Source organism: Sinohyriopsis cumingii, chromosome 14, assembly GCF_028554795.1.
Source record: "Sinohyriopsis cumingii isolate HCF-2022 chromosome 14, ASM2855479v2, whole genome shotgun sequence".
Lineage (NCBI taxonomy): Eukaryota > Metazoa > Mollusca > Bivalvia > Unionida > Unionidae > Sinohyriopsis > Sinohyriopsis cumingii.
In genome coordinates, this window is record NC_142974.1 from 106,053,011 (window position 1) to 106,078,019 (window position 25,009).

Below are 25,009 nucleotides of genomic sequence, written 5' to 3' on the forward strand. Positions count from 1 at the left end.
ATGCACAGTATTCAACCTATCTAATTGTCATGGAATAGCTCTACTATATACTCTAACTGGAACGTCTGTCGGATCCCAGCCTCAACATGTCAGTAACAGCGATAGTACTATGCTCTCTCTCTGTTTTCTTGGCAGGTAATGTATATCGTTTAAATGTTATTAATATATTCCAAGGGATTAAGATATCAATCAAATATGAGAATTAAAAGGTGATTTATTTGCAAGATGCGTAAGACTCCGTCCATATGTTCATTAACAGTTGTATTGTGCCTGGGAAATTATATACAGTATGTCCTTTAGCTCACCACCTGACACAATCGCTCTTTAATTTTATTGTCAGTATCAGAAGAAGAAAATAAATTTAAATGTAGTTGTGCCCTTGATTATTTCCTAATTATTTCTTCAGTCCGTTTCCCACGCATTTACAACAATGTTAAACTTGTAACAAATAACTCGTTTTTCTTTTGGAATAACTGAGACACAACGTATCAAAGTTAAGCACCGATTTTATATCAATTTATTAGAAAAAATGAAGCTAATAATTTTAGTAAACGTAACCTTTCAAACACCCTCTGATTTATAGATTCAATTTTTACAGTCTGAACTAGCGTGCAAAGACTGAATGTGGTTTTTTTCAGTGATAGCTAGCACTAACATGATAGGCTAATTTTTAGTTTAGGTTTTGATACTTCCCAACCATATTAACCTTTTCCGTGGAGTTTCACAGTCTTTTGCGGCCAAAGGTTCTTTTCGGAATTGTGTTCTGATTTATCCGGATCAGGAAGGACATTTTTATTTGTATATAATGCAACTAGGTTTAATCATAAAGAGGCATACTGCAAAATAAATAAATAAATAAAGTCATTACCTTTTGGACGTTTCAAAGAATATTTCTTTTCTCCGAATTAATAAAACTATATTTGAATAACATTGATAATATATGATAGATTTATGAAAACGTTTTTCGTTACTGAAATTAATCATGTTAACTATTTATTGATGTAGATTTCACAATATACGTACCTTTGCCTGAGTTACTCGTCCTGAATAGTGGTCCAATTTACATATTTATCAACGAGATAACGGTAACATGTTTGATGTAGAATGTGTTGTTTTCTAATATTGTCACTTAATCTCAAAGACATTAAATAATGAAAACACAAAATGTTAGTGCAAAGCATTCAATTTGAGATTCACCAGTTACGTAAATCTTGCGTCTGAACTAATGTTTGTATACATTAAATTTAGATGCACGTTGCAGTGGGACCCATTAGGTTCGTTGTTGTTTTATTTGTAGGGTTTAACGCCATTTTTCAGCACACGATAGGCTATACATGGCGGCCAGTATTAATGGTGGAGGAAGAAACCGAGATAACCCCAGAAAGAACCACCGACCCATGAAAAGCTACTGGCAAGCTTTGTCACATACCCACATTAGCCAAATCCGAGACTCGAACCCACGCATACAGAGGTGAAATGGCAGTGATCCGTAACGGAGAGCGCTTTGGACCACTCGGCCACTCGGTGCCCCCATTAGATTCGTACTCTAACGCGTTTGTATAAAACTGAACAGTTTTAATGCATTATTATAAAACTCCAGTCAGTTCTAATACGTTAGTAATAATTTTATTTTGTACTTGAAATGCCTGTTTTATTACGTATACTTTACGCGACGCTGTCTCAAAATATCATCAAGTTACAAATTCCAAGGTATTTACCATTTGATGTGAAGATTTAAATGCACTGGTAATACAAACAAGATAATTCATATCAATTATATCGATAAAATACATGATTTTACCTGATTATGACATGATTTGACCCGATAAAAGACATTATTTGACTTGATTATGGCAAGTTAACTCACCCTTTTAAATCACCTATCTTACACAGGCGTTGCTTTTGATTTCTATGACTTATAACTGACAACACAATCGTTTTCGAACATATCCTTTCTCTTCTTCTTGCGGAGGAAGTAATAGAGGATTTCTCTTTTTTCTTCCGCTAAAAGAAAGGAAAAGTATATTCATGTCCTGCCTGATATTTGCATTACATTTGGTCCGTCATGATGAGACGAGCTGCAAGTTTTATTGGGAAAGTGTGTTATAGATTGTTCATAAAACTACAAGATATCGATAAACCTAATAGTGAATTAGTTCAAATCACATTGGAAGAATTAGTACACCGGTATGACTGATAAATTCAACCGCATAAAAGTCAAGGTATTTGACTACAACCCATGATCCTCATTGACTATTGTGCTGAGTTTGGTTATTACACCGATTCACCTACTTATGTAAGGACTTGTGGTTTTCATATGATTTGAATTTTATGTCAGGGTACATCTAACAATGTCAAGGTACATCAAACAAGTTACATTCATTCATGGAATTTTGGACAAATTCCTTTGAGAATGATTTTGGCTTGGTTGATTTGCTTTACACCACAGCAACACAAGTATGTTATTTAGTAACAAGTAAATGTTAGTGCCGTGCGAAAGGATGCACGACGGAAAACTGGTCTGGTGATGATACTAGAACCAGCACGTCTTCGGTCTTAAAATTTGATTTAAATATCTAAAAACTATTAGTTACATTCAATAAAACCCGTCTGCTGAGGAGACTGCTCCTGAGGCTACTGGTTAGAGCGTGCGCCTCAGATGCGGGAGGTCGTGGGTTTGAACCTCTACCGAGTCATACCCAAAGACTTACAATAATGGTACTAACAGCTGCCTCGCTTGGCGTTCAGCATTAAGAGGTTAGTGTTAGGACTGGTCGGCCTGGTGTCAGGATAATGTGACTGGGTGGGACATCATGCTACATGTCTGCTTCATAATGCCCCGGTGCTAGTCATCACTATAAACTGCCACACAACAGATATCGTAGCGATATGACTGAAATCTTTTTTAAAGCTACGTTAACAATCATAATCACACACACACACACACACACACACACACACACCTTCTCCTGAGGAAATAACTGGATCATCGTCTAGATTATTGGTTCTTAAAATATTTACTGGATGAATAATTTTTCAAGTTTATAAACCGTCAATCATCATCTTTTCAAGCACTGAATGTTATGTTCGTATTTTATTACATTCCCAGTTTTGTGTACTGGCCAAATCCTGATATATACCAGTTTCCATGTCCTGGACGCTAGCTAAAGGCATCGGCAATTTCATTTTAAACACATTGTGAAGGGTTAAAACCCAAAATGATAAATTCTTAAGCATTCATTTTCTAATCATGTCAGATATTGTATGGTAGTAAGAAGAGGTGGGACATATATTTGTTGCTGTGATCAGTGTCATTTTATAAAGTTATGCACTGCAATAACTATTTTATATTTATATATTTGCTACATGTTATATCCCACTTGTAAGTCGATACTGCAATGAGAGAGAGAGAGAGAGTACAATATTTTAGAGGCATTTTCACCTAAAGTGTTCTGCGGTACGGTATCTATTGTTAGAAATATACTTTAGGAATTAATCGTTGTTAAGCTGATACAGTTGCCTCACAATAGCGACACTGCATTTTTACCACCAGATTACCGTTCACCTTTCGAGATAAAAAAATAATTTTTTAAAACATGTCGTTGCATCTGTACAGGTAAGTGGAAATAGCTACATTTCATAATAATCTTACTCATGCGCCTGTGGCTAAATGGAGTGAATTGTGAAATGACCTGATATATCTCAACGATAAATGGATCGATTGGCAGTTCATGGCAGACGTGTGTAAATCACTTAAACTTACCATCACATTAGGTCAGCAATCTGCCAGGTTAAAATGGTTGAAGGCCTCTCTTCACTATTATATAATCTTTATATTTATACCCTGGAAATTATAGTACAATATAATCAGTTATCATTTTACTAGAAATGGCTTTGTGTCCTTTCCTGTTTGCCTATGACAAAAGGCAAAAGCTTATACAAAATCCCCAAAATTACGCTGATAACGTGAAACCGAGGCTTGTAACTATCCGAGAGGTTCTCTTGGAAGCTGTTCTGTTATTTTTTTTTCGCGTCGTCATTTTCGATAAAAACATGTACGTGCGTTTCACTACGTTGACGCCTCACCGTGGTGGCACCCATTCTGCTGCTGTCTCTCAGCCAAAAATTGTATGAAGACCTATACGAGAACGCGATCGTGGGTCATGTAAGTTTATTGTTATAAATCCATACGGGGTTGACCGAGACTAACTAATTACATTTTTAAACGTAATTATGTCCATATCTCCGCTGCACCATGTCTGGTGATTATTTCTCAAAGTATGTCTATCAAATCCGTTAAATACATCTAAAATACTATAGTTGTCTCTGATCACTTTAGGTATTTTTGTATACCGTTGAGTAACATATATTACATCTGTGTTTTTATGACTGCCTCGAGAAAATATCCGAGCTGGATTTGATTGTTTATACAGCATTACATCCTCGTATACAACTAAATTATTAATACATTCATCAATATCATCTACAGATGGCGCTTCATTAATATCAGTAATAAAATCAATAACATCAATACCGCTTTCATCCTACAACTTTGCGTTTTCATTAAAGTCTTTAAGTACATCGTGGCATCGCTGGTCATCTACAGACGGAGCTATTAAATATAACTTATCCCATTTCGACCATCTCATTTTCAAAGTAAGCATCTTTTGCGTTTTACCAATTCCAGATGGACCTATTATGATCAGGATTAGGACAGCATGATACTTGATCGTCTCTTGCTTTCGTGTTGCAGAAAAATCAATTACATACATGTTGTAGGAATATAATAAATGATATGGATTTATATTGTGTAAAATGCAGGACGCATACACCCACAAGTGGACTAACAACTATTACAATAAAAAAAAAACAGATCAGCAGTTACAGGTAAGTGTGAACAATGTGGTACAAAGAAATTTAAGTTTAAATCAACAGGCGGAGTTATACAAAAGAAAGTGATATTGCCGCGCAGTTAACAAAGTTACTAGGAACACCATGAGGAAAATACCCAGGAAAAAACACCTTTCGGGATATAACTATGGTGGTCCTGGCTCCCGTCTTCGTATCATGCTTGGCAAACAAGATCAGCCAATCCAGGTGAATATCCAGTAAATGCGACTGATAAAGCGTGTGACGCTCATGATGTAGCTTATACAAGTAAAAACCTACAAGATAGATAAATTGCAGATGTAAAATTAATTCGTGCGCTAAATTCTATTATAAAAAAATCTTTCAAAGAACAATTAACTACTTAGTTAGTAAGATCTGCAATGAAAAGTAAACTTGCATTGGGAGCTGGTAATTAATCAACCGATTATTGTTGTAATGGAGTCGATTTATTATAGCCCAAGAGGATACTGGAGGGGTAGAGCAGCGATTAGTAAACTCGCCGAAACAGCAGGTGTCGAACGTTCTACTACTGAAAAATGGTTAGCACGATGGCAAATGTATACACCACCGCCTAACACAATTCAGTACGCCCATTTTGATGTCAGCGTGCAAAATGAAGTTCATCAGGCTGATTTAATATTTTTACCACGTGATACTATTAAATTTGGAAGATGTGGTGTAATATATAATTACGTGTTAACTGTCGTTGACGTTGCAATTAGATTTAAAGAAGCAGAGCCAATATCAACAAAGGCAGCAACTGAAGTAGCTTCTGTGTTTGAACAAATTTATCGACGTGTTGGTCTACGATAGCCATAGCTGCTACAAGTTGATCCTGGTAAGGAAATTGAGGGCGTAGTATCTTCGTTGATGAAGCAACATAACGTCAAAATACGAGAGGACATACTGCAATTCATTGTGATCAGAAAATTGTTGAACGATTTAATCGAACACTTGATGAGTGGTTATTTGGATATCAATACGGGAAGGAAATAATTGAATGCAAATGATCTCGCGAATGGATCGCAAGATTACCATGTGTTATAGCTGCATTAAATAATGAAATTACTCGAACCAACACGAAACCTATCAATACATTTAAAAAAACAACATATACCCGTACAAAGACGTGATTTTTCAAAACAACCAGTATCGGGTAATGTTATAGTAAGATATTTATATGAGCCAGGTGGACTTGAAGGTGGTAAAAAGAAGTGACTGATCTTATCTGGATTACGACACAGACAATTTACAGCGTGATAAGATCCACGGGTAGACCCGTAATCTACAAAATTATTTTACTCATTATTTCACACTGAATTGTGTTCAGTTGTAGTCAGATTAATTTGTTAAACTCCCTTATTCTGCATTATGAGATATATGATCATCAGTTACATCCTTGTAATAATCCACACATTTGTTTAGCCACCCGTGTGGAGATGGTCCAACAATGGTGGTTGACCATGACCGCCGCGCATGACCACAGCTGTATTTTGCAATAACAGACAAAGATACACATTTTTAATGTATCTTTATATACTGTGCATACTTCATCCCAAATCATGATACCTCGAATATACTTCTCACACATTCGGCCAGGAGTCCATGTATCTCCCTTCCATCCGAAGAAGCTATGATAAGTACATGATCACAATCCTCGTTGTTTCATTTCTCTTGCGAGTCTTTGTGTAGATGTTAAAATAACCATATCATCCTAACTCTGCCGAAATAATTGAATAACTGGTGTTGTTTTACCAGAACCCTGCGGTCCGTTTAGACAGACTGTCTTTTATCTGGATACTGGATCACAGACAGATGCCACATACATAATTCTGATATCTGATTATTTTTATAATAAATATCTTTGATTTCAACATCTGTGGATTCAGAATAATTATATAACATTTCTTGTCTTATTCTCCATTCACCCCACGATGCATCAGTAGTTGTAAATTATGATCGTAATTCTGAATATTTTTTCCGATATAAAGTGAATCCGTTGCAACTCTGACTGCTGTGGTAGGTAATCTATTTATCATCAATAGTAAATTTATAGAAACATAGGCCAGAATATTTTTAATGAGTCAGCTGAGGTGACTCACCATCAATATAACCACCAATTGTACCTAATCATGTTCCGTTCAACAAATAAGCGTTTTCTCGACTTACATCTATATTTTTTGCGTTGGCGATTATAAAATCATATTTAACATCATCAATGATTATCGTGGATACTATCGTTTTTGGTCATATGCCCGCCTTGAGTAAATTTACCTATTATTCTTCTACCGAGATCCTTTCGGGTTGTATCATCATCAGGTGGTGGTAACCAAACTTCGGTCTGAGGACGATATGATATAATTGCTTCACCAACAATCAACGATATTATTATTTTACAATCAAGCATATATCCTAACAGCACTATTTGTTCCCAAAGTTTTTTCTGAAAAGTTTCTACCAAATTAAATATATCAGATCGGATGAAGAACTTTATCAAACTAGAATGATACAATTCGAGCGAATCCGGCCAGAGTAAAATCGGGTCGAGGTCCATTTATCGATACTCTTGTAATCTCTTGTGTGGGGTGTCCGAATCTTATAAAATATCCAGAACACTCTCCATAACCAAGTAAACTTCCAGGATAACACGCAACCATATCAAACTAGATAACATCGTCGTGGTCATACTCGATATTCCTCAATCCACCGTGTCCATATTCACAGCAACTTAGTTGTACGTCTTCAAGAAATTTAAATCGTGTAGGCTTCCACGAATTTTTCTCTCTTGCAAAGTGAGCAGCAATTGACGGAACGGTGAAACAATTATTCAATAATTGTCCAGTATTATCTGTTGAAAATTTTTGAGGAAGATTTTTTCATTTCTTCGTGGTGAGATTCTTTACGATATATTTCGAAGTTAGGTCGTACAGATTTATCATATTTTTCATCATCTGAATTTTTAAAATAGCCATACTGATACAGGATCGTTTTTATTTATTTCTTGAATAAAATCAAAAATATTTCCCCTCCCAGATTTTTCTGGAGGGTAAAATCTTACGGTTCGATATCGTGGAAATATTGTTACTGCGTTAGTCCAAGCGTGAGCATTATGATCAACGATATTTATTGGAGCTCCCTTTTTTAATAATGTTTCGAATCGTATAAGATCTCTACTGTTATTGTGGCTATCTGTATTGGGTATTTTAGTGTTTCTTCTAACTTAGCGACATCACTTATAGTAGGTCCGGTATCCTTAACTAATTCAGCCCATTTGCTTATTTTTTCACGTCGTATATATGTTAACCAATTTCAGCGTATCACTTTTGTAAAATGTTCGATTACTCGTTCGGCTAAACAATCTAGTTTTGACCAAGTCAACGATGACAATTTTATTGGCGCAAGATCATTAATGTTAGGATTATTATTTAGGGAATAAATTCCATAAATATCTGCGGTCATAGGATACGCTCGAGCATAATTTGGTCTGTCAAAACCAGTCAACATTCCTGGCTTGGAATTTTACTTAGCACAGCGGTTTTTCCATTATGAAAAACAGGCTCACGTTTGTCACGGATAATCTACTCAGCGGAATCTTTTACTGTTAGCACAACAAACTTTATTCCGAAAAATATCTTTGATCGTTGAGATAATCAATAATCTTTTTCTCCCGCTCATCTTTCATTGTAGCTTCGACGACTTTGTCGTCAAGTATAATTTTGAATGTGACAATACTTGAGATGTCACATCATCACGAAATTCCTTTTTAGCATTCCGAATATTATTAATCAGATTATTCGTTGGGTCAACCAATGCTCGCCTCCGCAAGTCAAGGGTTCTTCTGTCAAGATCAAAAATGGATTCAAGAAACGAAGTTCGCCAGGGCTCGATTGTGGATAATCTCTCAAACTCCTCCATATTATATTTTAGACAAGTATTTGAATAAAAAATATTATATATACAATGACTCAAATAAGGAATCAATGCAAATGGTTGATGCTAGGGTCTTCATCTACTTGTAACAAATATTGCGTAAATGAATTATATGGACAACATTTACAAAGCGTGAGAAGAGAAGACCTTTCTCCAAAATCGTGCTTACAATGTCGTGGCGGAGTTAGAGGGAAAACGCAGGCGTGTGTTGATTGTCGTGGTAAAATACATAGAGAACTAAAACGATATTATGATTAAAAAAGAACAGTGTTGACTCAGTCTAGGACATCGTCAAGGACCTTGATAAATTGATAAGAAACCCTGAAGATTATATAGCTAGATTTGTAATGACAAATTATAATTTAGTCAAATACAATTATGTATAAATGGAGCAAAAAGAATTTGTCAGACATCCTATCATCAAGAATTATAAATCATTTTGTGATGGTGTACCTAGAAATTGTCGCCTGAAGAAACTAGTTGATGCTGCTGATAATACTAGTTATCTTAGATTCGCCGTCGATGGGAATAAAAGCCATTACAATCATAGACTTGCACAAGAGACCTTTTATGGGGTGATCAAAGACGGTCTTGTGATCGATCATATTGACTCGGATATAAATAACTCTTTGAATAACTTACAAGCTATCACACAGAGCGAGAATTCTGCACTTGGTAATACTGGAAAATGCAGAACATTTACAACGAAGGCAGTTACATCTGTAAATACTGAGACCGGTGAAGAAATAATATTTCAGTCAGTGTACGCAGCTGGCAAGTATTTTGGAATTAGCCAACGCGGGTTTGAATATGTAGCAGATAAAATAACCTACTTCGCTTTTTCACAGAAGAATGAACAATGGATTTCATTTTGTTATGTTCCAATCATGTTAGATACGGACAACATCCTTGATATAAACAACGGTGACAGCTATGTCGTGGATATGTAACGCGGTCGATCTAAATCAAAGATTTCTCAAACTGTTGAATTGTATAATTATATAGAACATTGTGAGGTGGCAACGATGGCGTCGCTGATATAGCATTGAGTACCGTAATTGTTTCACGGCCGCATAATGGTGGATTGGTTAATGTTTGTGTTGGTAGAGTTAAGTACCAGATTGGCACTCTGAGCCCAACGTTTTATTCAAAGACATAGTTGATAAATTCCTGCGATGGAGCTAACCCGTACCAGTTAATGAGTTCCTACTCCTGTGGAATTATCGAGATTGATAACACCAGTTTCTGAGTTGTTTGGTTGTTGTGTTAACTAATCGCTCATAAAAACACCTCTAAATGATTTTATTTTTAGTGCTTAGCAGTATCAAGTAAATCGAAATTTGACATCGGTGTAAAACCGCTGAGTTATAACGAAGTGTTCCTGGAAGCTTTAGACCCTTCCCCCGAGGATGAGTTTCCGGAAGTTTTAGGCCCTTTCCCGTTCTTATTTTAATGCCATTCCAGCGTTTGTTCCAACAGAACCTAACGTGGCCGCCTTTGCAACGGGAGGAGATGCAGCAGATATCAGCGTTGGTATTGTCGCGAGAAGTGGAAATATATCGCATGTCTTAGCAGTATCTTTGATGGCACCAGCGGAACGTTCAAGTCGTATTCCAGTTTTGGATTGTTTGGCTTTATTAAGATGTTTAAGCTGACGTTCTGTCTTGTTTCACCGCCTGTAATTTGATTGTGTTTTAGCGTTATTGTAGCTCCTGTTGTTTTTACTGATGCGGTGCGTAGCCTTTTAATCTGACCAGGAGTCAGACTGGCACTAACATGACGGTATGATGACATTTATGATAATACTCGTGTTTATGAATCGTTACATGTTTTCTACTGGTGCATCAATGACCCTCATTCGACCACTAACACCTTCAAGCAACATTGATTTGTCGCTGAGTATGACCGCGATTGCCTTAGCACCACCAGGACGAGCCGATGGATCAGGTAATGCTGTTGGTAATCAAGCTACACTAGCTCGGAAGTGTATGTCAACGACAGCTTGTCTAAATAAATCCAAATATTTCAGCGAAAGGTAATAGATACGATACAGTGTTGTGCAATCGCGCTGAGATATTTTTCGAACCAGTGTCGATGTTTTTGAATACATCCCATATACGAAATTGATCGATGATATGCACGTGAAACATGATTATGCTCAAAATCCAACAATATTTCTTCAGAATGTTCTTGATGTTCGTTTATTCTCAAAGCAGCTTCAGAAACTCCAAAATGAGTCCAATACCATTGGATTTCCTTGCTGTTTGCCTACTCTGGTATTTGGCTGAAGCGCAACAAACATATGTTGTTCTGCTGACACCCACTGCTGTGATGCTATTAGTCACGTGAACAAACCAGTGGCGTTAACGGTGGGCACTATCTGTGGTCATTAGTAACCATGATAACATCTATTTACCGCCTGTGTTCATGAAAGAAAGTAATCACTGTTCTTCAACAAGCGATGGAGTCATTACTGGCATCCACATTGACAGTTTTGTTAGTGTTACTTTACCATCATCATTTCTACGAGGATGCCATATTGCGTCATTGTCAGTGGGTTATGTAACAAGTACTACTATGTGCTTGGCGACAAATATAACCTTACTAACATCTTTGCAAAATCCAAAAGTATGAGACAGTGGAATTGCACATGAAAACTTCTCGCCGTTTAACATTTCTTGGCGTGAAGCAAAACCCAAATTGAATTCTTGACTAACATTTATGACCACAGGCTCTACATCTGCATCATCGGCGGAGGCAGTGTATTTCTTTTTGTCGTCTTATAGTATATTGATTACCATTAGGGAAGTCAGTTATGTCTTTTGCAAACATCATTGTTGGACCAGCCGATCGTCGGAGTATCTTGCAAGACCATGCATCGTCTTGGCAACATCGACATTTTCAAGGAATGATTCAATATATTTTCCATCAATCGAGTATGTGGCTCTGTTAAATAAAGCCATTATGACATTGTTAACAAAACCAACTCGATCGCCAGCTTCGTATGCTGTATCATCTGGTTTTGTGAGTCTACCTACAACTTCGGTAAATGCCTTAGAGGGTAGGCAATATCTACTTGTATCTTGAACTTGAAATTCAATTCTTCCACGTGCGTCTGGTGAGCGCGCATCATAAGAATAATACTGATAATCAAGCACAGACTCATCTTTGGGAACTGGTGCATCTATGTCAAATGCTGTGTCGGACATGCGCTTGAACATTTTTATTATAGTTGTTATCGTATAACACGAAAACCACTTCCTGCTATCAGACTTGCAGTTCTAATTTTTTGTATTTCTTTAGCGGAAGGTACACCAGCCAGCTCTGCTAGTCTTTGATTTGCAGCCTGGTTTATCATTTTACTGACATTTGCGTGCATAACTTCAGTGCTTGGTAATTTCACTGGTTGTGGTTTTCTTCATATTAATCGTGTTATTATGTCTTTGACTGCCGTGAACACTATATCAGCAACGTCGCTAATTGCACTAGCAACTTTTACACGAATAACGTCGATAGCTTTCATTGATACTTGTTTCGCGATTGGGAGCCATCCTTGCAAATAATCCATGGATAACATTACGAAGACCATCTCCGTAATACGCGTCGTAAACAGGTAATCGTGAGTTTACTACTCTGACCATCACGGGTCTGCGGTGAGAGTTGTATATGATCATCTTATTTGTTAATTATTCGTTTAATCGGTGTAGTAGCCATCCACAGTTTCATCAATGAGAGATCGATAAACATTAATATTCATGATACTGCCTTGAAATAATCGTCGACAAAGATCAGCTGCTTCATTATTAATTTCTGGAGAATTGTTTCCGGGTTGTTTCCCTCCTATGAGAACTTCTAGTCGTTGCACGTCATCGAGAATATTGTTAGGGTATGGAGTAAGACCACTTCCTTGAGTAATAAAACCACTTCATGTAGGTGCATCGGGCAATTCTCCTTCGTTTTCATCTGGATAGTATATTTCTTCTTCCGCTTGTTGCAATGGAGGAGGAAGTTCATAGGAAGACTCTTTCAGTGGATTTTGTAGTCCTTGCATTTCGTTTTCTCGTTGTTATCGTTGTTGTTTTCTTGTTGTCGTTGTTGTTTTTGTTGTCGTTGTTGTTTTTGTTTCTGGTACCTTTCCTTTCGCTGCATTTCATCATATCTGTCTATTCCGGTACAGTACGTTTTATAATACACGTTTTGTTTGTCGATCTGATTAACATTTTGTGTTTTTTTTTTATACACCCAATCAATCCATATGTTACGACTCACACCTTTAACGTGTTCAGGTTTTAAACACTTATCTCTCGAATAATAACTTGCGGCAACAAACTCACCAAACTTGATTATATCATCAGGTTTCATTAGTTGCAATTGTTTCATTGGTTTTATACCGCCTTCAGTAAATTTCTACGTGAAACGAATTCCCTTTCCCTCTTTTGGTTATTCTGCACCTTCAAGTTGAGGAGGTGGTTGAGGTGGAGGTTGAGGTGGAAGTTGAGCTGCAGCTACATAAACTGGAAGATCTCGTAAAATCATTTTTGCTTTTTCAATTATTTCTACTGTTTTTTCAGTAGCCGATTTCTACTCTTTCAGTAACTGTTGTGACAGGTCTAAACGTTTGTTTTGTGCATTCTGCGAATTCAATGTGTACTTATTGTTGCGCTTGTAGTGTTTCTTTAACGGAATCTCTCAGTGGAATATATTTATTAATTGCTTCTAGTCACTGTCGAGCTAATCTAGCTCTGTAAGAGTCCTGCGCTGGTGCAATTATTAGACATAATTTTATTTAATTTACAGCAGCAGAGAGGGTGCGACCACGACGCGAAATAAATGTAATTAAAAAAGATAACTACCCAGAGAAACTATCGGAAAGAAAACTTAGAAGCCTCGGTTTCGCGTTCTGAACGTATTTTTTGCGTTTTTGCATAAGACTTAGTTTACCAAATAACGCTTCTAAAATGAGGTCGGTTCACCCTCTATTCCGCTCATGATGATATTGTTAAAAACAGCAGATGCACTGCAGGCTATCTATCTCTCTCTCTCTCTCTCTCTCTCTCTCTCTCTCTCTCTCTCTCTCTCTCTATATATATATATATATATATATATATATATATATATATATATAGTGAAGTATCATCAGGGAATAATTCAAGTGATGATTGTAAATAATTTACGAAATCGTTTATAAATACTAAACGCAGTAATAATTGTCGTATAAATCGACCGATGAGAGAATGCGCATTAATGGTTTTAAAATTTGAGAATAGGGAATTCAAGAAAACTCTTTGTTTTTTTAATTATCTAAAATGTTCTAACACAATTGTGAGTGATCTTGAATTTTGATCGTTCTACATTTATTATGCAATCCAGAATGCCGAACAGGATCAGACGCATTGATCATATGAAGATAAAGATATAAATATAATGTCGTTCCTTTGTCTACAGCAAATACTACTTCATTGTTTGTATTTAATAACTGATTACGTGCAATGACATCTGTTGTAAAGCCTGATTATGTTCAATGACACCGGTTGTACAGCCTGATTACGTTCGACTACATCGGTTGTACAGCATAATTACGTGCAGTGACATCGGTTGTAATGCCTGATTACATGCAGTGACATCAAAATCCTAATTACTAATCTGCAATCACATTATATAGGCCAGCGTTGCTTTGCATATCTATCTATCTATCTATACATATATACATCTATATATATATATATATATATATATATATATATATATATATATATATATATATATATATATATATATATATATTGGTCAATATACAAAGGAGAGGTATAAGGCGAAAGATTGAAGCATTTGCAGATCTTCATTTTCATATACTGGACCACACTAGTAAATTTCCATGACTGAGGGAATCACAAGAGACTTAACTGACCTTACAGCTCTTTGATGAAGACTGAGATTAAATACATTTATTTAATTATATTTAAACATCTCCAACAAGAGTAACCATGTCAGAATGTTTATAGTACATCGTTTTTGTAGTCTGAAACTCCAGTCTTAATATCAATGCCCATGTTTTGCAGGACAGAAAGCAAAGGCAGCAGAAACCAGTCATAATGACAACAGTGGCTCGTATGTATATAAATTTATTAGAGTCCAATAACTTTTAACTTTTAAAATCAAGTGTAACTTAAAATTTCTTTGAATTTGAAGGATGGATGTAAAGAAATATGAATGGGTTTCCGATTTTCTTTTTCGCAGTTAATTGCTGTATCCATCTGTTCGTTTGTCCTCCTTAGTTGGCATGCTAAATTAGAGTATGTATGTATGTATGTATGTATGTATGTATGTATGTATGTATGTATGTATGTATGTATGTATGTATGTATGCATGCATGCATGCATGCATGCATGTATGTATGTATGTATGTATGTATGTATGCAGATGTATATGGATAAATGGATTCTCGGACGGACACCATATCAGACAGATTGACATATCGATGGGTTGGCTTATTGATTTCTTTTTAAATTTGCAGATTATATCTAGGTGATGGGGCAATAGCCGGAATTGTAATTGCGTCCGTAGCAGTTGTTGGATTTGTGATAATTATTATTTTTTGCTGTTGCAAGATAGAGAAAGTGTGTTCTTGTTTAGGGACCACGGTAAGTAATTTTTATAATTAAAACTTATATAATAGCAACTGTGATATTTCTGGAAACGGTAGTGGTACTGTTTTAATTAATATTAGTGATTGCCTTTGCTGCAGTACGAGTGTTGGTCTTTACTGTAATATGAGTTTTGGTCTTTGATGTAATATGAATGTTGGTCTTTATTTTAATAAGATTGATGGTCTTCACTGTAATATGAGTGCCGGTATTTGCTTTAATATGAGTATTGGTCCGTTCTGTAATATGAGTGTTGGTCGTTACTGTAATATGAGTGTTGGTCTTTACTGTAATATGCGTGGTGGTCTTTGCTTGATATGAGTGTTGGCCGTTGCTGTAATGTGAGTGCTAGTATTTGATGTAATATGGGTGTTGGTATTTGTTATTAGATGCGGCTTTGCATTTTGGCAATATTTGAGTGTTGATGATAGGTCCTGAATGTTTTAGTGTAAGTAGCATCATCAACATTGATTGTAGTGATAGTAGTAAATAGTTATTGTAGTAGCGGTCTGTTGGAAAATTTATCTTAACTTATGATTTTTATGTACTACTTAATTCTACTACTACTGCTACTAGTACTACTTCTAATATCAATAACGATATTATATTTAAATCAGTCACTGTTTTATATTTTTCAAACATTACATACTGATTAGGTTTTACCAAAGTTTTATTTGCTAGAGACTGTTAAATCCGTTATAATTTGATTACCCGAAAAGATCTCTCTATATTATTTTCTACTGACTAAATCTATAAAAAAAAATAGACTATGAATACAACTTGCATATTTAATAGGGGTGACTCTGACGTAATATCACAGTTTCTCTTTTGATAATCAGCTTTCATCCTAAGGTGTTTTATTTTTAAAATATTTTGATGTAAATAAAAGGAAAAGCTTTAACAAGAAAGATCGTGGACCAGTCAAAGAGTCAAGATGAAGCATTGTGCAGGCGAAATGTCATCAACTTAGCAGATAATAAAACTGACCATGACTTACGTTTCAGCATGCTAGGTCCTTACATACATACATACATACATACATACATATTTGTATGTGAACGGCACTAATTTGAAGATTATATCGTGTCATGAAAGCGGACTAAATCGCACAACTCATTTTACACCTCAAGGCACACATAAAAGAATACATACATGTTTTCATATCTGAAATTAAAAACAAAACAGCCCGATTTTGACAAATTAATCATCCATGATTTAGTGAGAAACAAGCTGCAATATAATAACAATTAAGGGTTATTATTATTTCTTCCAAGATAGGTGAAAACAGAGTGAATTATATGACGTCATCCTTTCCAATGTTGGTTATGTTTGTGCTAATGTTACTCGCTAGTTCGTAACAAATATAAACCATCATTTTCTCCTTCATTATCTATGTGTTTCTAATTGGAGTGAAAGGGAAGCCATCAAGTGTTTGAATCGTTTGCTATAGACGGAAAGAACGTTTTGATCTGGACATTCATTGGTCCACAGTTTCTAAATTTCTCAAGCAAATTCACGCCAAAGAAAACGTAGAAGTGTCTGCATGATTTCGATTTGTAATGAAGTTTTAAACATGTTTCAGTAATATCGTTACGATATCTGCAGTGTGGCAGTTTATAGTGATATCTAGCACTGGGGCATCATGCCGCAGCCATTTAGCGACATGTCTCACCTAGTCAAATTATACTGGCACCAGGCCGACTAGTCGTAACACGAACCCGTTAATGCTAAACACCAAATGAAGCAGATGTTAGTACCAGTTTTTTAAGACTGCCGAGGATCAAAGCTGCGCCCTCCAGCATCCGAGGCGGACGCTCTAACCACTTAGGCCACCGGAGAGGTCGCTCTAGAAAGCATACATCGACTATGTAGTGGTGGGACTAGTGTAAGACATCATATTCATTTTAGAAACTAGTTCGCTATCATGGTACAAAAATTAAATCACGGGAAGACTTGAATGGATATAAGTTATATCTTCAATTATGAAAAGCAGATTTAAAATCTCAGAAACTGCAGCCGAACATGTGATTGCGTGTGATATGAGTTTTAAACGTAGCTATAACAATTTTTCAGCCGTAGCGCCACGATATATGTAGTGTAGCAGTTTATAGTGATTCTAGCAATGGGACATCGTGCCGTAGACGTGTAATTTGATGTACCACCCAGTCACAGTATCCTGACACCAGGTCGACCAGTCATAACACTAACGCTCTAATGCTGAGCGCCTAGAGAGGTAGCTCTTAGTACCAATGCTTTGGTATGATTATGCCAGGGTTCGAAACCGCGGACGCTATAACCACTAGGCAACCGGAGCCGCAACCAAACATGACTAGTATTGAACGTATTAGGCAGGTGATAAAGGGTAAGAATGACAAAAGGCTTGAAAACTTCACAATGTTAAGTTAGATAATCTACAACCACAACATAAAGCGACCCTTACGCGAGAGTATTTTACTTGTTTACAAATCAAAAGTGCTGGCGTCTGTGTCCAGTATTCGTTTACGATAGAAAGTAGTTCCTTTATGCACGTGAATGCTGTATATGTGTATTGGTGGGCGGGTTCAGTATTGGGTAATAGTGCGCAATTCTGAAATGTAAAGTTAACGGGGAAAAATGAGCATATAATAATATTTTCTACTGGCTAAATCTTTAAATAATTTGATTATAAATAAAACTTGCATATTTAATAGGGGTGTCTCTGACAGAATATCTGTCACATAATTAGGCAAAGAAATAACTTGGTTTTGCCTTAGAACTATTCGACTATTTCTCTTTGTACATGCGTACAACGTTATCTAGGGTGAATACGTGTTTTTCCAGGTAAGCAACTGTATTAATATGCACCTCGCCAGAAATTACTTGTGACGAAGGAACATTAATAACATGATATGCACGGGTATTTTACCCTGACTTTTGCTCACTCTCCTATGGATTTAATTAAGATCAATTTCTAAATCCGACACTGGTCTTTTTGGATCACGTCAAGGAGTGTACGCTCTCCATTGTTCTCCAGCCATAGGGGTAAGTGTTAAATTTACATTTTCATTTGATATGCGAAGCTTATTGGTTTGTAATGTCTTATCGGGTAATAATGCATTTATTACAACGCAGATTTAAACTTTGAATTACAAGTCACTATTACAGGTTAAAGTATTATCATATACCTAGAGATTATAAAGAAACTAGTATAATGACCGATTTGTTTTTATTGTTGCTGATTATGTCTGTAGCTGTGAGTGTGTCTGTCACTGTGATTGCGACTGCGAATATGACTATAGCTGTATGAAGCTGTCTGAAGCTGTCTAAATATGTTTAGAGCTGTCTGGAGTTTTCAGAGTATTTAAAGCTGCGTACTGTCGATACGTATATATGCATGTACGTATGTCTGTGCCACGGACGTAGACGTAGCAAATTAAAAAGGGTTATGTATGCTGTCTGTACGTGTGTATACGTAGGACTGTACATGTGGTGGATCCATAAAGGGTGCGAGCGGCCGATAAGTGTGTGGGCCAACCCAAGGAATCCTGCGACTGAATAAGGGGTCTAGAAGCATACGCTTGGTTCAATTGTTTTGAATCTTCGTTGTGTTCATTAGATTATTTTGAATCTTAGCTGTGTTCATAAGATTATTTTCAATCGTCGTTGTGTTGAGTTCATATTCGAGATTAAGTGAATCTCTATTGTAGTGTAAAATACTGTTTGAAGCGTATATGAAGTCCATGAGGTTTCTTGAATCTGTACTTCATATTGATTTATTATTTTGGTTTATTTTCAATGTGTGAATGTTGTATAGAGTGATTTGAGTCAATCGTATGTTGATAGCGTGAGAGAATCATTGTAATTTTACATATATTTTTCTATATTAATTCATTTCATAAATTTCCATCTTTCTCAGATTGTGTTTGTCTTATTCATTTATTCCAAAACCCCACTCAATTTTTACTCTGCGACAATATCATCTCTTCTCTTTAACAATCAGGTTGAATCCTAAGGAGTTTTATTAAAAATATTTTTTTGATGCAAGTAAAAAGAAAAGCTTTGATAAAAAAGATCGTGGACCAGTCAATGAGCACAATTAAAGCATTGTACAGGCGAAAAGTCATCAACTTAGCAGATAGTAAAACTGACCATGACTTATGTTTCATCATTTGAATGTTATGTATATCTAATTTAATTCTTTGTTAGTTTAATTTATTTAATTTCATGACACGCTTTTTTAATGTAACATTGTATGCTGGACTTGACCTTGTCCAAAACTGAGTTGATTTCTGCTTTACTGCCAGTACCATTTTTTCTAAGTCTTTTTTATGACTTTGTCAGGGTTCCTTATTCTGCGACCCCGCATCCGAAGCGGACGCTCTAATCACTTAGGCCACTGAAGCGGTCGCTACAGAAAAGCCTACACCGACTAAGGAGTAGTAGAGCTAATGTAAGACGTCATATATATTTTAGAAACTCATTCACTATCTTGGTAAAACAAATCAAATCACAGGAAGCCTTGAAAGGATATAAGTTGTATTTTCAGTTGTGAAAAGCAGATTTAAAATCTCAACCAATTGACAAGTTTTCAAACGTCAAATATAATAATTTGTTTGCAACGAACGGCTTTTAAATTAAAATTAATTTATAGAACCGGGGTGGAAAGAGTGATAGTGAAGTATCGGATTACACTAGACTGTAGATATAAATTAGAAGGGGCATCAGAAGAAAATCCCATTGTGCTTAGCAAAGATTGTAAGGTTGATGTACGGCATGCTAGTGAGAATCAATGTTTGTAGAAAGATGCCTATCTAGACTCCACTGTACGACAGATCTTATGTTGCAGGATTAGTAAAATATAAACTAGTGTTGTCTTTGTAGTCGATATCAGCGTTGCTAGTACATTGGTGTAGTCGGATGTAGGTGATATGAAAATACATTCAAAGTTTGTTCTAGATTTCCAGGATGGCAATGTATCACTCCATGGTTTAGATTTATCATGGACTGAGAAAAACGGAACAAAAGCCCAATGCAGCCTAACATGTGTGTGTGTGATATAATATTTAACGTAGGTTAGACAATGTTTCAGTCACATCGCTACGACGGCTACAGTCTGGCAGTTTATAGTGATGTGTAGCAATTTAACATCATGCCGCAGACATGTGGCATGATGCCCGACCCAGTCACATTATCCTGACACCAGTTCGACCAGTCCTAACACTAACTTCTTAATGCTGATCGCCTAGCGAGGTAGCTGTTAGTACCATTATTATAAGCCTTTGGTATGACACGGCCGGGGTTCGAACCCGCGATCTCCTGTATCCTGCATCCGAGGCGGATGCAATAAGCACTAGGCAACAGGATCCGTCCGCAGCCGAACATGACTAATATTGAATGTATATGGCAGGTGAGAAAGGCTAAGAATAACAGAAGGCTGGAAAACATCATAATGTCAAATTAGATAATCTACAACCTGCAAAACATATTAACCACTCACATGCAATGATATGCATATGGTGAGAGGAAACTTTATGTTCTTACTATTCAAGAACTAGTTAGAACTGTAGTTCCAAAACTGCTGATTTATATATTAACCACGTAATGGTCATTATTATATAACTGTCATCAGATACCACAGCTCGTTATTTCTCGGAGTTTAACGATTATGGATATCAGTGTCACGGAATTGTGTTCGAGTTATATGAATATGTATAAGTTGTCAAAAATGTACTCGGGTTTCGCTGCCGCATACAGCGTCACCCGAGGGTGGTAAATCCTGAGCGAATCTCAGACTATGCTGCAATTGCCAATTGCCTGCAGCGGGAAACCCTAAGTACCTAGCTGCACATATCTGTCACAGCTAGTAAAGAGCAGATTCTCTATACAAATTACATTACAATGAGCTTTGTCAGAAAGCTTACTACTTTACGGTAGCAAATCTCCAGCTGTAGAGCTGCCTTATGCATGGATTGATGTGGAGTCACAGATATATGTGTGTTTTCTTGTGACGTGTACGTTGTCTCTGGTGATGTTGGTTCGGAAGGGTGTACTGGTGTTCTCGATGCGAGAGACCAAGGCTTCGCGACCATCGGGTCTGTGATAAATGTGAGGGCTCTCGAGGGATCCTTCAACAGACTGAGAGGGGCGGACTATGCGTGGGCGCTTTTCTGACCATTGACTGGAGCGAGTGGAACGGGAGTTACATCTTGGACATCAAATGGGCACCACGATAGTTATATATATTGTGTTCCATGTTGTTATTTTCATTATTGATATCTGAACAAATTTACATGCATTTCAATATCGTTATATGAACGATACATTCAAATTTACATGCATTTCAATATCGTTATATGAACGATACGTTTGAGACTTTGTTTATATTGGGGTGCAGATCATATACTTTATTTTGTTGATCGGTGATAGGACTTAATTCACGTTTGTTTGAAATTCCATTTGTTAAATTCATGCTTGATTTTTTTCTCGTTGAGTTAATTGTTATTGATAGTTCCATGTTAGGAACTTTATAATATTCCTTATCTTTTTGTTTATAATAATGTCAGAATTTTTAATATTTAATTTGCGTTTATAAATAAACATCTTATAAACGCAGTTGCTTTTGGTGTCTTCCCTAATCCAGTCCCAACCCGGCTTCATCTTGTGATAGTCAGCAGAGGCTGTTAGATAACTGTCATCAGATACCACATCTCGTTATTTCTCGGTGTTTAACGTTTATGGGGATCAAAAGAGGGTGTTATTTCTAGATCAAGAACAACTTCGTTTGCTTACGACCATTGACCTGCGACTTCACGGTTAGTCTTAAATAGCCTATGATCTCAATTACAAAGTGTTTAAAACTCTTCAAACTTTTAGAATTAAAACCAGATCTTGCATAATTGCTTCCGATATTTGCAAATTATTACTTACAATACCTCTATTTGACACGCTTGTTATTTTATGATTCTCTGTGCTTATAGATTAAGGTAGTTAATTTATATGGCAAGGAATGGTTGTATCTAAGTTGAAAAAGAAATTGTTGGCCAAATAATATTGATACATTTATATGGAAATAAAATATGTTTCAGCAAAATCAAAGCCTGGCAAGTACCCTAAAGGATATCTTAATTTCTCTCACATCAACTTATACCAAACAAAATTATATTTGATTCTATCAATACAAAATATCATTGGAGTGTATTACACCAAACAATTCTGTGGATCCATTACATGTAATTAATTGTTTCAGGCGAATGTGAGTGGGTGGGGGACTAATCAAATGTAATCATTAAGTATATCTCTAATTTGGGGGAAATTGGGGGGGGGGGGTAGATTACGACCATTGAATGTGCAAGGATCTATACTAAATAAAGAGCTTGCCAAACAACTTCCGTCACGAATATGAGTAAAATATCAATTCGTATGCTTTAGAGAAGGAAGACTCAAATATTTTCTGGTTTTATTACACTAGTAGCCACACGTATGTTTTGGATCACAAAACAACAAGAGCAATGGAAATTAACATGTGCAATTTTTACATGAAGTGGGCAGGTTTGTGTGCTCTGTACCAGATATTCACGTGCAATTTTCGTATAGTGAGGGTAGATTGTGGAACATCTGCATATGCAATTTGTACGTGATTGGGGAAGATTTTCTTGCTTATTATCTGCAGTAAGGGTATACATATTTACCAACACTAATGTAGCGTTCTTCTAGTGTTGTTTATTTATTAAATACAGAATTATTGTTGAAATATTTTATTTACAGAATGTCGTTCAATGAGCAGATGGAATACAGCTTGATTGCAACTTGGATGTTAGACAGTAACGACGAATACTGGCATTCAAGTGTTTTAGTGGTCCAGAGATTTCCCTTCTTTGATGATTGAGTACGTGTGCATTGTGTCGCAACATCACAAGTGTGCTTACATTCATATTTATATTGTCTTAGTCAATAACTTACACCCCTTCACGCACCCACGTTTTGTCTGCTTTGATTACTCTATCAGCATGTTATCGGACCAAGCCGGAAGATTTTGTTTGTTTACATTCTGTTCCATAAGGTAAACTTTGTTGAAAGTCCAACAGCAGGGAAAGTAATTAAGTTTAGTTTTTAAAAGGACTTGACTACACACAGGGAGTTAAGAAACACTTTTTCGCCAGAGATCAGTACAAAACTAACGACTCAGAATCTCAAATGATTTGTGTTTTCTATGTTTCCGTTTGTTTTGAGCTTTTTCCACTAACAAAACATTACAACTGCATTTTAGGAAAATCCTTCTAAACCTCTTTGTCTTTTCGACGATTTAAAGCTGATTAAACCACATAGAAATTTTAAAGGAATTTCTTTGCCGCGTTTAAATGACAAGGTAAGCAATTATAATCCACACAACAGACCATTTCCCCCAACTCTTTTATTATTTATAAATTCAATACCGTTTTTTCAGTTTTTCCACTACAGGTTGCACATCAGCTTTAAGCAGTTTTACCGTTTCAGACTCACTACATACACACAAATGTCCTCGTATGCAAATATAATTTATGTAAGCCAAATACGTCATCGTATACCAATGTACTTTATGTAGGCCTAATATTTCCTCGTATAACAATGTACTTTATGTAGGCCTAATATATCCTCGTATACAAATATACTTCATGTAGACCTAATATGTTCTCATATACTAATATATTTTACGTAGGCCTAATATGTCCTTGTAAAGAAATATATTTATGTAGGCCTAATATATCCTCGTATACAAATATACTTTATGTAGGCCTAATATGTCCTTGTATAGCATTGTACTATATGTAGACCTAATATGTCCTCGAATACAAATATACTTTATGTAGGCCTAATATGTTCTGATATACCAATATACTTTATGTAGGCCTAATATATCCTCGTATACATATATACTTTATGTAGGCCTAATATATCCTCGTATAACAATGTACTTTATGTAGACCTAACATGTCCTCGTCTACAAATATACCTTATGTAGGCCTAATATGTCCTCGTAAAGAAATATATTTTATGTAGACCTAATATATATATAAAGAATATAAATATTCGTTATGTAGGCCTAATATGTCCTCGTATTGCAATGTACTTTATGTCGACCTAATATGTCCTCGTATACAAATATACTTTATGTAGGCCTAATATGTCCTCGTCTACAAATATACTATATGTATACCTAATACGTCATCGTCTACAAATGTACTTTATGTAGACCAAATATGTTCTCATATACCAATATACTTCATATAGGCCTAATATGTCCTCGTAAAGAAATATATTTTATGTAGGCCTAATATATCCTCGTATACAAATATAATTTATGTAGGCCTAATATGTCCTCATATAACAATGTACTTTTATGTCGAGCTAGTATATCCTGGTATACAAATATACTTTATGTAGGCCTAATATGTCCTCGTATACAAATTTACGTTATATTGGCCTAATATGTCCTTGTATACAAATATACTTTATGTAGGCCTAATATGTCCTCGTATACCAATATACTTTATGTAGACCTAATATTGTAACGTGCCAAGGGTCAAGG

The 25,009-nt window shown here is 36.0% G+C and overlaps 1 long non-coding RNA gene across 1 annotated transcript; it reads left to right on the forward strand.

Annotated features, from left to right (window-relative positions):
- Positions 1–25,009, forward strand: LOC149784561 (uncharacterized). Its single transcript, XR_016414164.1, has 4 exons — positions 1–135; positions 14,880–14,928; positions 15,336–15,462; positions 23,209–25,009. It is a non-coding gene; the product is annotated as an uncharacterized LOC149784561 (long non-coding RNA).